The following is a 12,610-nucleotide window of genomic DNA, read 5'->3' as shown; positions in this document are numbered from 1 at the left end:
GCAGAGACTAGATGGCAGTTGATCTTTGACCTCAAGCTTAGATATCAGGGAGAGGTGAAGACTGTGGCAAATTATCTGTCTGGATTGGCAGTTTCTGCTCACTTTCAGCCATTTTTTGCTGACTAGGAGTTTAGGCTCAATGTTGTAGGATCTTCCAGTTTCTTAATGCAAAGTAAGAAAACCTGCACTTTCTGTGACAGCTCCAGATTTTTCTCCTATTTTCTAATGTTGCATAAGACGTTCCATATTTCCAATATATTCTATTCCTATATTCTAATGGAGTAGACATCTGGTTTTCTCTTTGCTTTTTGCCAGTGAGCTGAGATACTGAGACCTCTGAGTTATAATGTCCTTCAGCCAGTAGTGTTTAACATTTTTCACTACTAACCGCTACTCCAGCCACCCATCCTTTTCACCAGTCTGTGCCCAGTTTACTTCATTCGCTCAGTCATGTCTAATTGGACTGCAGCATGCCAGGCCTCCCTGTGCTTCACCATCTCCCAGAGTTTGCTCAAACTCACGTCCATTGAGTCAGTGATGCCAGCCAACCATCTCATCCTCTGTTGTCCCCTTCGCCTCCTGACTTCAAAATTTCCCAGCATCAGGGTCTTTTCCAGAGTCAGCTCTTTGCATCAGGTGGCCAAAGAATCGTAACATCAGCTTCAGCATCAGTTCTTCCAATGAAGATTCAGGGTTGATTTACTTCCTTTAATATTTTACTCCAGAAAATACTTCCAGGACTTCCCTGGCGGTCTAGTGCTTAAGAATCCATCTGCCAATGCAGGAAAGTTTCAATCCCTGCTCTGGGAAGATTCCACATGCCATGTGGCAACTAAGCTCGTGGGCCACAACTGCTGAGCCTGCACTCTAGAGCTTGTGCTCCACAACAAGAGAAGCCACCACAATGAGAAGTCTGCACACCACAATAAAGAGTAGCCACTGCTGGCCACAACTAGAGAAAGCCCTTGTGCAGCAAGGAAGAGCCAGCAAAGCAAAAAGAAAGAAAAAAAGGATACTTCCTCTACACACCTTCCCCTGAATCATTCTACTCTTCCTTCCTCGTGATCAAGCTGTTTAATTCCTTCAGCCTTTTTTATAATACACTTTGTGATCCATTTGTAAGCCTCCTAGTTCAGTTCAGTCGCTCAGTCGTGTCCAACTCTTCGCAACCTCATGAACTGCAGTAGGCCAGGCCTCCCTGTCCATCACCAACTCCTGGAGTTCACTCAGATTCATGTCCTCGAGTCAGTGATGCCATCCAGCCATCTCATTCTCTGTCGTCCCCTTCTCCTCCTGCCCCCAATCCCTCCCAGCATCAGGGTCTTTTCCAATGAGTCAACTCTTCGCATGAGGTGGCCAAAGTATTGGAGTTTCAGCTTCAGCATCAGTCCTTCCAATGAACACCCAGGACTGATCTCCTTTAGGATGGACTGGTTGGATCTCCTTGCAATCCAAGGGACTCTCAAGAGTCTTCTCCAACACCACAGTTCAAAAGCATCAATTCTTCGGTACTCACCTTTCTTTATAGTCCAACTCTCACATCCATACATGACCGCTGGAAAAACCATAGCCTTGACTAGACGGACCTTAGTCGGCAAAGTAATATCTCTGCTTTTCAATATGTTATCTAGGTTGGTCATAACTTTCCTTCCAAGGAGTAAGCGTCTTTTAATTTCATGGCTGCAATCACCATCTGCAGTGATTTTGGAGCCCCCCAAAATAAAGTCTGACACCGTTACCACTGTTTCCCCATCTATTTCCCATGAAGTGATGGGACTGGATGCCATGATCTTCATTTTCTGAATGGTGAGCTTTAAGCCAACTTTTTCACTCTCCTCTTTCACTTTCATCAAGAGGCTTTTTAGTTCCTCTTCACTTTCTGCCATAAGGGTGGTGTCATCTGCATAGCTGAGGTTATTGATATTTCTCCTGGCAATCTTGATTCCAGCTTGTGCTTCTTCCAGCCCAGCGTTTCTCATGATGTACTCCATATAAGTTTAATAAGCAGGGTGACCATATATAGCCTTGACTCACTCCTTTTCCTATTTGGAACCAGTCTGTTGTTCCATGTCCAGTTCTAACTATTGCTTCCTGACCTGCATGTAGGTTTCTCAAGAGGCAGGTCAGGTGGTCTGGTATTCCCATCTCTTGAAGAATTTTCCACAGTTTATTGTGATCCACACAGTCAAAGGCTTTGGCATAGTCAATAAAGCAGAAATAGATATTTTTCTGGAACTCTCTTGCATTTGCCATGATCCAGTGGATATTGGCAATTTGATCTCTGGTTCCTCTGCCTTTTCTAAAACCAGTTTGAACATCAGGAAGTTCACAGTTCACATACTGCTGAAGCCTGGCTTGCAGAATTTTGAGCATTACTTTACTGGTGTGTGAGATGAGTGCAATTGTGCAGTAGTTTGAGCACTCTTTGGCACTGGAATGAAAACTGACCTTTTCCAGTCCTGCGGCCACTGCCAAGTTTTCCAAATTTGCTGGCATATTGAGTGCAGCACCTTTACAGCATCATCTTCCAGGATTTGAAATTGCTCAACTGGAATTCCATCACCTCCACTAGCTTTGTTCATAGTGATGCTTTCTAAGGCCCACTTGACTTCACATTCCAGGATGTCTGGCTCTAGGTGAGTGATCACACCATTGTGATTATCTGGGTCATGAAGCTATTTTTTGTACAGTTAGTTCTTCTGTGTATTCTTGCCACCTCTTCTTAATATCTTCTGCTTCTGTTAGGTCCATACCATTTCTGTCCTTTATCAAGCCCATCTTTGCATGAAATGTTCCCTTGGTATCTCTAATTTTCTTGAAGAGATCTCTAGTCTTTCCCATTCTGTTGTTTTCCTCTATTTCTTTACATTGATCGCTGAGGAAGGTTTTCTTATCTCTTTTTGTTATTCTCTGCAACTCTGCATTCAGATGCTTATATCTTTCCTTTTCTCCTTTGTTTTTTGCTTCTCTTTTTTTCACAGCTATGTGTAAGGCCTCCCTAGACAGTCATTTTGCTTTTTTGCATTTCTTTTCCATGGGGATGGTCTTGATCCCTATCTCCTGTACAATGACACAAACCTCTGTCCTTAGTTCATTAGGCACTCTGTTTATCAGATACAGTCCCCTAAATCTATTTCTCACTTCCACTGTATAACCATAAGGATTTGACTTAGGTCATACCTGAATGGTCTAGTGGTTTTCCCTACTTTCTTCAATTTCAGTCTGAATTTGGCAATAAGGAGTTCATGATCTGAGCCACAGTCAGCTTCCGGTCTTGTTTTTGCTGACTGTATAGAGCTTCTCCATCTTTGGCTGCAAAGAATATAATCAATCTGATTTCGGTGTTGACCATCTGGTGATGTCCATGTGTAGAGTCTTCTCTTGTGTTGTTGGAAGAGGGTGTTTGCTACGACCAGTGCATTCTCTTGGCAAAACTCTATTAGCCTTTGATCTGCTTTATTCAGTACTCCAAGGCCAAATTTGCCTGTTACTTCAGGTGTTTCTTGACTTCCTACTTTTGCATTCCAGTCCCCTATAATGAAAAGGACATTTTTTGGGGGGTGTTAAAAACCCAAGTAAGATGGTAGGTGTTGCGAGAGGGCATCAGAGGGCAGATACACTGAAACCGCAATCACAGAAAACTAGCCAATCTGATCACATGGACTACAGCCTTGTCTTACTCAATGAAACTAAGCCATGCCTTGTGGGGCCACCCAAGGTGGGCGGGTCATGGTGGAGAGGTCTGACAGAATGTTGTCCACTGGAGAAGGGAATGGCAAACCACATTAGCATTCTTGCCTTGAGAACCCCATGGACAGTATGAAAAGGCAAAATGATTGATAGGATATTGGAAGGGGAATTCCCCAAGTTGGTAGGTGCCCCATATGCTACTGGAGATCAGTGGAGAAATAACTCTAGAAAGAATGAAGGGATGGAGCCAAAGCAAAAACAATACCCAGCTGTGGATGTGACTGGCGATAGAAGCAAGGTCCGATGCTGTAAAGAGCAATATTGCATAGGAACCTGGAATGTTAGGTCCATGAATCAAGGCAAATTGGAAGTGGTCAAACAGGAGATGGCAAGAGTGAACGTTGACATTCTAGGAATCAGCGAACTAAAATGGACTGGAATGGGTGAATTTAACTCAGATGACCATTGTATCTACTACTGCGGGCAGGAATCCCTCAGAAGAAATGGAGTAGCCATCATGGTCAACAAAGAGTCCGAAATGCAGTACTTGGATGCAATCTCAAAAATGACAAAATGATCTCTGTTCATTTCCAAGGCAAACCATTCAATATCACGGTAATCCAAGTCTATGCCCCAACCAGTAACACTGAAGAAGCTGAAGTTGAACTGTTCTATGAAGACCTACAAGACCTTTTAGAACTAACACCCCAAAAAGATGTTCTTTTCATTATAGGGGACTGGAATGCAAAAAAAGCCTTCTAACTCCTCTCTAATTACACCTAGACTACAAATCTCTAACCCTGAGGATCCTGTCTCATACCACCTTCACAATCCCTAAGGACTAAGCACAGCGTCATACACCCCTCAGGCATGACATGCAGACTCTAGGTGAATAAACAGTCTATTTGCCTACTCTTGCTGGGCTAGTAGTTCACATTCTCAGACCTAATGCACTTTTGAATCAAAACAGTACGTCTCAGTCAACTCTCCATAGTTAAGGCAATCTTAAGGATTCAAATACTAAGCTGTACAGGCAAGGCAAAACAGTTTATCTGGGCAATGAGAGAAGAAGACATCTGCTGATCTGAATCAGCAAGGCAACTGTCCCAGTCCTGCAAATGTTCAGGGTTGGAACTTAGTTTAAAGATGTAAGCATGGAGGGAAAACAGATGATACAAGTGTCATCTCTCTCATGTCCTGGACTTGTGACAGACACCATTAATTTATCACAGCATTCTTTTCTACTGAGTCTAAATCCAACTTTAGAAACCTTTTTAATAGCATTCGAGATGGATCAGGCTTCTCTGGTGGTTGACAGTCAAGAATCTACCTCCAATGCAGGAGACCTGGGTTCGATCCCTGGGTTGGGAAGATCTCCTGGAGGAGAAAGTGGCAACCCACTGCAGTATTCTGGCCTGGAGAATCCCCACGGACAGAGGAGCCTGGCTCCTTCGATTGTAGCCTTGGGGTCATAAAGAGTCAGACATGACTGAGTGACTAAGCAGCAGCAATAAGGAAAACTAAGATACTAAGTTTTCTTTGGGCATGATCCAGCCCTGGTAGAGGGAACTGGGAGGCTCCTCTTGATAGTGTCACACAATGTGAACTCAACATGAAGGACAATGAAAACCATCATGACTCTTTAACAACAGACAAATATTTTCATTCTTACAGCAGTCTATGAAACAAGTGGTTAATAGCATGGGCTCCGAAGTCAAACTGCTGCGTCTGCTGCTAAGTCACTTCAGTCGTGTCCAACTCTGTCTGACCCCATAGATGGCAGCCCACCAGGGTTCCATCCCCGGGATTCTCCAGGCAAGAGTACTGGAGAGGGTTGCCATTTCCTTCGCCAGTGCATGAAAGTGAAAAGTGAAAGTGAAGTTGCTCAGTCGTGTCTGACTCTTCGCGACCCCATAGACTGTAGCCTACCAGGCTCCTCCATCCATGGGATTTCCCAGGCAAGAGTACTAGAGTGGGTTGCCATTGCCTTGTCTGGAAGTCAAACTATGAAGGTTCAAATCCTGGGTTTCGACCTAAGAGGGATGCTATGAAACTTTCTTATGCCTCATTTCTTGCATCCATAAACTGGTCAGGAAGATCCCCTGGAGGAGGGCATGGCAACCCACTCCGGTATTCTTGCTGGAGAATCCCCATGGACAGAGGAGCCTGGTGGACTACAGTCCACGGCATCGCAAAGAGTCAGATACAACTAAGCGACTAAGAACTAGGGATCTTGTCTAAAAATAGAGTTCGTATGAGAATGGGAAACACTGTCAAATGGATCAGATGCACATCAACTTTACACGTCAAAAAAAGAAAACATAGTATGTAACATCTGCTGCCTCTCCACTTCTCTATATTTCAGAAGCTGGATGACTTAGAATGGGGAAAGTTAGGAATCTAAAGTTGAAGAGTTAAGTAAGAACTAAAATAGAAAAAACATTCTACGTTAATAGCTATGCCAGATTTATCACAAATGTTAAGCTTTAATCCTGTATAAAAGATTTACTCTGTGATGAAGCTGCTTTTGTTATGCCTTATAAAACATACTGAAATATATACAAGGTAAATAATTTCACAGGGATTGCTAGTATAAATAATAAATAGCTATGTTTATTTATATTTGTATTCAAGATGATATTTTGTTTCTCAAACATTGAACCAAAACCACATTGAACAACTTAGACACAAAATGACCACCATCAAGATTTAAGATAAGAGGACTTCCCTGGCAAAGACCTGGTGAAGCCAAATAAAGTGAATAAATACATAAATTTTTTTAAAAAAAAAACTAAGGGTAGTCATTTCTTTAAAAAAAAAAAAAAAGAATTAGGATGAGGGACTTCCCTGGCTGTCCAGTGGTTGAGACTCTGTGCTTCCGTGGCAGAGGGCTCATTTCAGTCCCTGGCTGAGGATCTATGCCATGTGGCAACAAAAAGAAAAAAGAATTATCATGAAAAGTCAATTATCTTTAATATAAGCAAATTTATAAGTATTTATTGAAACAAATGATCCCTTAAAACCAGAAAAAATAAATGTGGATGGGTTGATTAAACCTACTAAGAGACCAAAAGTTACTTTTCAGAGGCTCTCTGCCTTTTAAGCCAAAATCAGAGACAATAAGAAACCAGTAAAAGATAAATTAAGGTGCAACCAAAAGACTGAGAAGCACAGTAGATGTCTACGAGTTCTGCTCGGCACAGCACGCATTCCTTGTCATGCCAGAGTCAGCATCCTGACTTCCCTCAGGGGAAACACTTCTTTCCAACTCTCTGGCCAGATGGTGTGGATGGAGCTAACTTCATGCCCTGCCATCAACAGTGCACAAGTGACCAATCAGTGTTTTCCATTTGATGGATGAATGATACAACAGCCATTCATTAATTCAAGTCAGTCCAATTCTCCTCAGTCCTGAAATCTGGCCTGGAACTATTAAGAAAGAGAACTTTAAATAAAAATCCTGCTGGCATGCTCAGCTGCTAAGGTATACTTTGAGTTTCTTATGGTCATCTAACCCCCACAGAAAGAGACCCTACCTCTGTGCCAATCTGATGGAAGCAGAGCTAAAAGATGAGAAGACTAGATCTCTGATGCTATCTTTGAGCAGTTAAATCCAGGCATTCCTGAAGGTGAAATAGCTCTTAACTTTTTAGACAAGTAAGGCAAAATCCCATTACTTTCATTAAGTCACAGGTAGAGCTGAGTTTCTGTGACTTGCAAATAAGAATCAGTAGTAAATGCAAACAGTTTAGAATTTATTTTATTATCAGTTGTTGAACCTCTAAGCTTTTGCATCACTGTATTTCAAAACTTATATTCCAATATTGATGGACTATTAAATTACCTCAAGCAGTGAACCTGGTAAATTCTCACTTCCTCCCAGTGCCTTTGTTTTCTCATTTGTAAATTAGAAATTTTAAAAATGGTAGTCCACAGAGAAGATATACAAAGGACCAATAAGCACATAAAAAGACGTTCAATAACAGTAGTCAATCAGTTCAGTTCAGTTCAGTTCAGTCGCTCAGTCACGTCCAACTCTTTGGACCCCATGGACTGCAGCATGCCAGGCCTCCCTGTCCATCACCAACTCCAGGAGTTTGCTCAAACTCACGTCCATCGAGTCAGGGATGCTATCCAACCGTCTCATCCTCTGCTGGCCCCTTCTTCTGCTTTCAATCTTTCCCAGCATCAGGGTCTTTTCAAATGAGTCAGATCTTCACATCAGGTGGCCAAAGTATTTGGGAGTTTCAGCTTCAACATCAGTCCTTCCAATGAACATTCAGGAGTGATTTCCTTTAGGATGGACTGGTTGGATCTCCTTGCAGGGACTCTCAAGAGTCTTCTCCAACACCACAGTTCAAAAGCATCAATTCTTTGGCACTCAGCTTTCTTTATAGTCCAATTCTCACATCTGTACGTGACTACTGGAAAAATTAGAGCCTTGACTAGATGGACCTTTGTTGGCAAAGTAATGTCTTTGTTTTTTAATATGCTGTCTAGGTTGGTCATAACTTTTCTTCCAAGCAGCAACCGTCTTTTTCTTTCATGGCTGCAGTCACCATCTGCAGTGATTTTGGAGCCGCCCAAAAAATAAAGTCTGACACTGTTTCCACTGTTTCCCCATCTATTTCCCATGAAGTGATGGGACCAGATGCCATGATATTTGCTTTCTGAATGTTGAGCTTTAAGCCAACTTTACCATTCTCCTCTTTTACTTTCATCAAGAGGCTCTTTAGTTGTTCTTCACTTTCTGCCATAACAGTGGTTTCATCTGCATATCTGAGGTTATTGATATTTCTCCCAGCAATCTTGATTCCAGCTTGTGCTTCATCCAGCCCAGCATTTCTCATGATGTACTCTGCATATAAGTTAAATAAGCAGGGTGACGATATACAGCCTTGATGTACTCCTTTTCCTATTTGGAACCAGTCTGCTGTTCCGTGTCCAGTTCTAAGGTCTAAAAGGTCTAAAATACCCTGGTGCTGGGAAAGATTGAAGGCGGGAAGAGAAGGGGATGACAGAGAATGAGATGGTTGGATGGCACTACCGACTCAATGGACATGAGTTTGAGTAAACTCCAGGAGGTGGTGATGGACAGGGAGGCCTGGCGTGCTACAGTCTATGGGGTCTCAAAGAGTCCATTTCCAGTCAATAGGGAAATGCAAATCTACTCTACAATGAGACGCTACTTCACACCTACTTGTATAGTTATAATCAAAAGGATAATAACAAGTGCTTCCTAAGATGTGGAGAACTTTGAAATCTCATATACTGTTGATGAGAAGGAAAATGGTGCTGGAAAACAGTCTGGTAATTCCTCAGAAATTAAACATAGAGTCATCATATGACCTAGCAATTCAACTCCAGAGGAAAAAATATGTATAAGTGCACACAAAAATTTGTATATAAATGTTCATAGCAGCATTATTCACAATAGCCAAAGCGCAAAAGCAAACTAAATGTCCATCTACTTATGAAAAGGTAGACAAAAAATAGTATAACCATGAAATGAGATATCATTCAGAAATAAAAGAAATGAAGTACTGATACATTCTACAACTTGGATGAACCTTGCAAACATTATGCTAAGTGAAAGACGTCCATCACAGAAGACCACATACTGTCTGACTGCATTTATATGAAATGTCCAGAAGAGGCAAATCCATAGAGAGAGAAGCCTTGAGAAGGGCTGAGGCAGCAGGAAGGTGGGCGGCAGACCCAGGGCCCTTGGTGCCTGCTCACGTTGCTGGGTCATGAACACCTGTCTTACCCACAGATATGTCATGTCCAGAACACTCTTGTATATAACTGTGTCCATCAGTAAAATTGATGTCCTCCTGCCCCACCAAAAAAAGAGAAAGAGAGAGAAAGAGCTATGCGGCAGCACAGGCAGTTTCCCACTGGGTCTGAGCTTCACCAATCCCCGCTCCAGGAGACCAATGAAGTAGGGCAACACCTGTTCTTCTGCGAATTTGTGCTACTGAAAGGGTGCAATCAAAAGTGTCGGTAAACTGGGGAAGAGATGCTTAGGGTGTTTGGGATGAACATGTACACTCTGCTATATTTAAAATGGATAACCAACAAGGACCTACTGTATGGCACAAGGAACTCTGCTCAATGTTACATGGCAGCCTGGATGGGAAAGGAGTTTAGGGGAGAATGGATACATGTATATGTGTGGCTGAGTCCCTTTGCTGTCCACCTGAAACTATCACAACATTGTCAATCAGCTCTATTCCAATACAAAATAAAAAGGTGCTTTTTTTAATATCAATAAGTTGGAGGAAATGCAATAGACTTGGTGAAGAGTGCTACACGGGTGATGGAAAAATATAGAAAAGGACACTGCGGCGCATATTAAAAATGGGTTTGACAAGAAATATTCCTCACCTGACACTGTGTCCTGGGGAGGAAGTTCAGTAGTTACATGACACATAAAACCAAACACTTCATTCACTTCTACCTGAGCCAAGAGGCCATTATTCTGTTCAAATCTGTTAAAAGAATGGACTGTACCACACACCTGGTGATTCTTCTAAACACAAGAATTGAAGCCTAAACTCCAAACACTGAGCACTGAAACCTTCAGTGTTGCCTAAGGTGACAGCTAGATCTTTGACCTTCTTCTGCGTTGCTTTATACAGGGTATTCTCTGCACTAATTTTTTGTGGCTACAAAAAACACAACAAATTATGTTTGTATTTACTCTACATTCCACACCTTTCTGCCTCATGTGTTTTCTCTTCAAAATCCATTTCTTTCAATAATAAATCTGCTCGAGAAGTGGAAATAAAGGGAGGAGGGAGAATAGTTCAGTGGTTTCTAGGAGCTAGAAGGAGGGGAGAATGGGTGGTAACCAACAATGTGTACAGGGTTACTTTGTGGGGTGATGAAAATTTTCTGGAATTAGAAAGTGGTGATGGCTGCAAACAACTTGGTGAATATACTAAAAACAGTGAGCTGTATACTTTAAAAGAGTTAGTGCTATGGTACAGGAATTTTATCTACATTTTAAAAATTTAATGAAAAAAATGGTAGCCTTTTCTGACTTTCACCATGGTCAGTACAAGAAATCCATGATGATAATTATAAAAATGACCACTTGGGAAAAGCTGCAAAAAAAAATCCATATAAATGTAAAGATCTATTGTTTTTAAAGCTTCAGCAAGTGTTTAAAGAGTGGGCAAACAAAATTACGAAATAGATTTTCTCAGGTCACTTGGACTCCTTTGTATCAAGAAATGGTCAACAGATATCTAGCAGGCTCACATAAAAGCTGTTTGGAGACCTCTTGAGGTTAATAGTATGCAACATATTGCCACTGCTTCAGCCTGACCAGAAATATTATTTATGCCACCCTTTCACAGCTGTATTGGTCTCCCATTAAACATTCAGAGTTTTCTTGTTAATAAACTGCATTACGATCTGGATGCATTGTCTGGATCAACTGCATTGTCCAAAATGCTCCCCCATTATTACAGAAAATGCAGAACGTAATTAGCATTCCTCTTTGCATGAGCCACAGCTTCCAAAAATGGTGCCATATTATGAAGCCTTAATTAATAAACAAGAGTTGGGCCATGACCAGTTGCACTTTTCTGAATTTTATATTGTGAAGAAAGGCCACTGTTCAAATTCCATTTACAAATATCTAAATTCGGGCAGGCCTCCATGAAGACAATCCAACAGTAAGCTTGCGGATCCTATGCTGCTAACAGCATTGTGTTGGTACACCAACAATAGCAAACTATTAACTGCTGGGACAGAAACCATCCTGAGGAAGGCTCAGGGTGGGATGACGATAACATTGTATTTCAGCTGTACTGTACCGTGCAATTCTTCTATTTGTTCATACGCATTTCCCATTTAATGGATGAAGGAACCACGGCGGCTTTTCATATCACCGTGAAGCCCTAAATGTGACAAAAGGGGAAAAAAATGTGAGCTGGAAAAAAAAAATTCTAAGTGTGAAGTGGTGCCATTAGGAGCAGGGTGCACCCTGATGGAGTGTAAGCACACAGTTTCTCTCTGCATCTGCAGCTGCTTGTTATTGATTTTCCCCTAACCTAACCCCAAAGGAGAGTCATTTATGTACGCCATGAGCATTGAACTAATATTTGGGACCGTAATATTGAGTAGTCCAGTTTATGAGCCTCAACTAAAGGAGTATTTGCATTAAACTGTACTCCCCTTATTAAAATCTATCAACTCTACCATCTGGAGAATTAGATGGCACCTGTTACGCTCAGCTGAAAGTTCTCTGCTAACCGAGACGACCACAGTCAGAGGGCAGCAATGAGCCAGACCCAGACCAGAGAGGAGAGGGAGGGGGAGAGCATGGAACGTGTGTCGAAAAGCAGATCGCATTAAAGACCGCCAGTGCTTAAATCTGGAGAGTCCTAAGCCTACTGCAAACACAGAGCTGTGTGAACATAATTCTTTCGACAAACTCCGTAACATGGCTTCCCCGGGCGCCGTGAAAACCAGGCGGTGAGACGGTGTTACAGTTCAGCGAAGAGAGGCTGGCCCGGTGACGGACTGTGGAGTCCACAGGGAGCCTGGAGATGGTCCCTGCCTCCGCAGAATCGGCTACTGCTCATGGGGCCCGAGCATGGGGGTTTTCACAGCCTGGACAAGCTGTCTTAGATCACTGCCCTTTCCATCAGCTCCAGGGCACCAGGCAATGGCTCAGAGTCCTATCAGTCTTGGCAGGACTTGTTCACCATGACCACAAAGATGGCATTTATATCAGTAATAGGCTGAAAGAAGCCCCTTTCATGCATGTGAAGAACTCTCCCTGAGGCACTGGTTTAAGTCCTAGGTCTCTACCACCTAGCTATGTGATCCTGGAAAAACCGATTGGCTCATCTTTCAATCAGAGGGTGGAGTCAGATAATATATACCTGTGAAGTAAGTGAAT

At 42.3% G+C, this 12,610-nt stretch overlaps 1 protein-coding gene across 32 annotated transcripts in view; it reads right to left on the bottom strand.

The window, feature by feature from the left end:
• The window catches only part of FHIT (fragile histidine triad diadenosine triphosphatase), a 1,561,686-nt gene that overhangs the window by 1,014,356 nt on the left and 534,720 nt on the right, over positions 1–12,610 (bottom strand). For 8 of the 32 annotated variants that reach the window (XM_069560468.1, XM_069560463.1, XM_069560474.1 and 5 more), the window contains one exon: positions 11,520–11,603. The exons of the other annotated variants lie outside the window; for them this stretch is intronic. The gene's annotated coding sequence lies outside the window, so the exon portion shown is untranslated. The remainder of the gene's footprint in view (positions 1–11,519; positions 11,604–12,610) is intronic. 32 annotated transcript variants of the gene reach the window in all.

The sequence above is a fragment of the Ovis canadensis genome, chromosome 19 (genome assembly GCF_042477335.2).
Source record: "Ovis canadensis isolate MfBH-ARS-UI-01 breed Bighorn chromosome 19, ARS-UI_OviCan_v2, whole genome shotgun sequence".
NCBI classification, from domain to species: Eukaryota; Metazoa; Chordata; class Mammalia; order Artiodactyla; family Bovidae; genus Ovis; species Ovis canadensis.
This window is presented reverse-complemented; position numbering and strand designations above follow the sequence as displayed.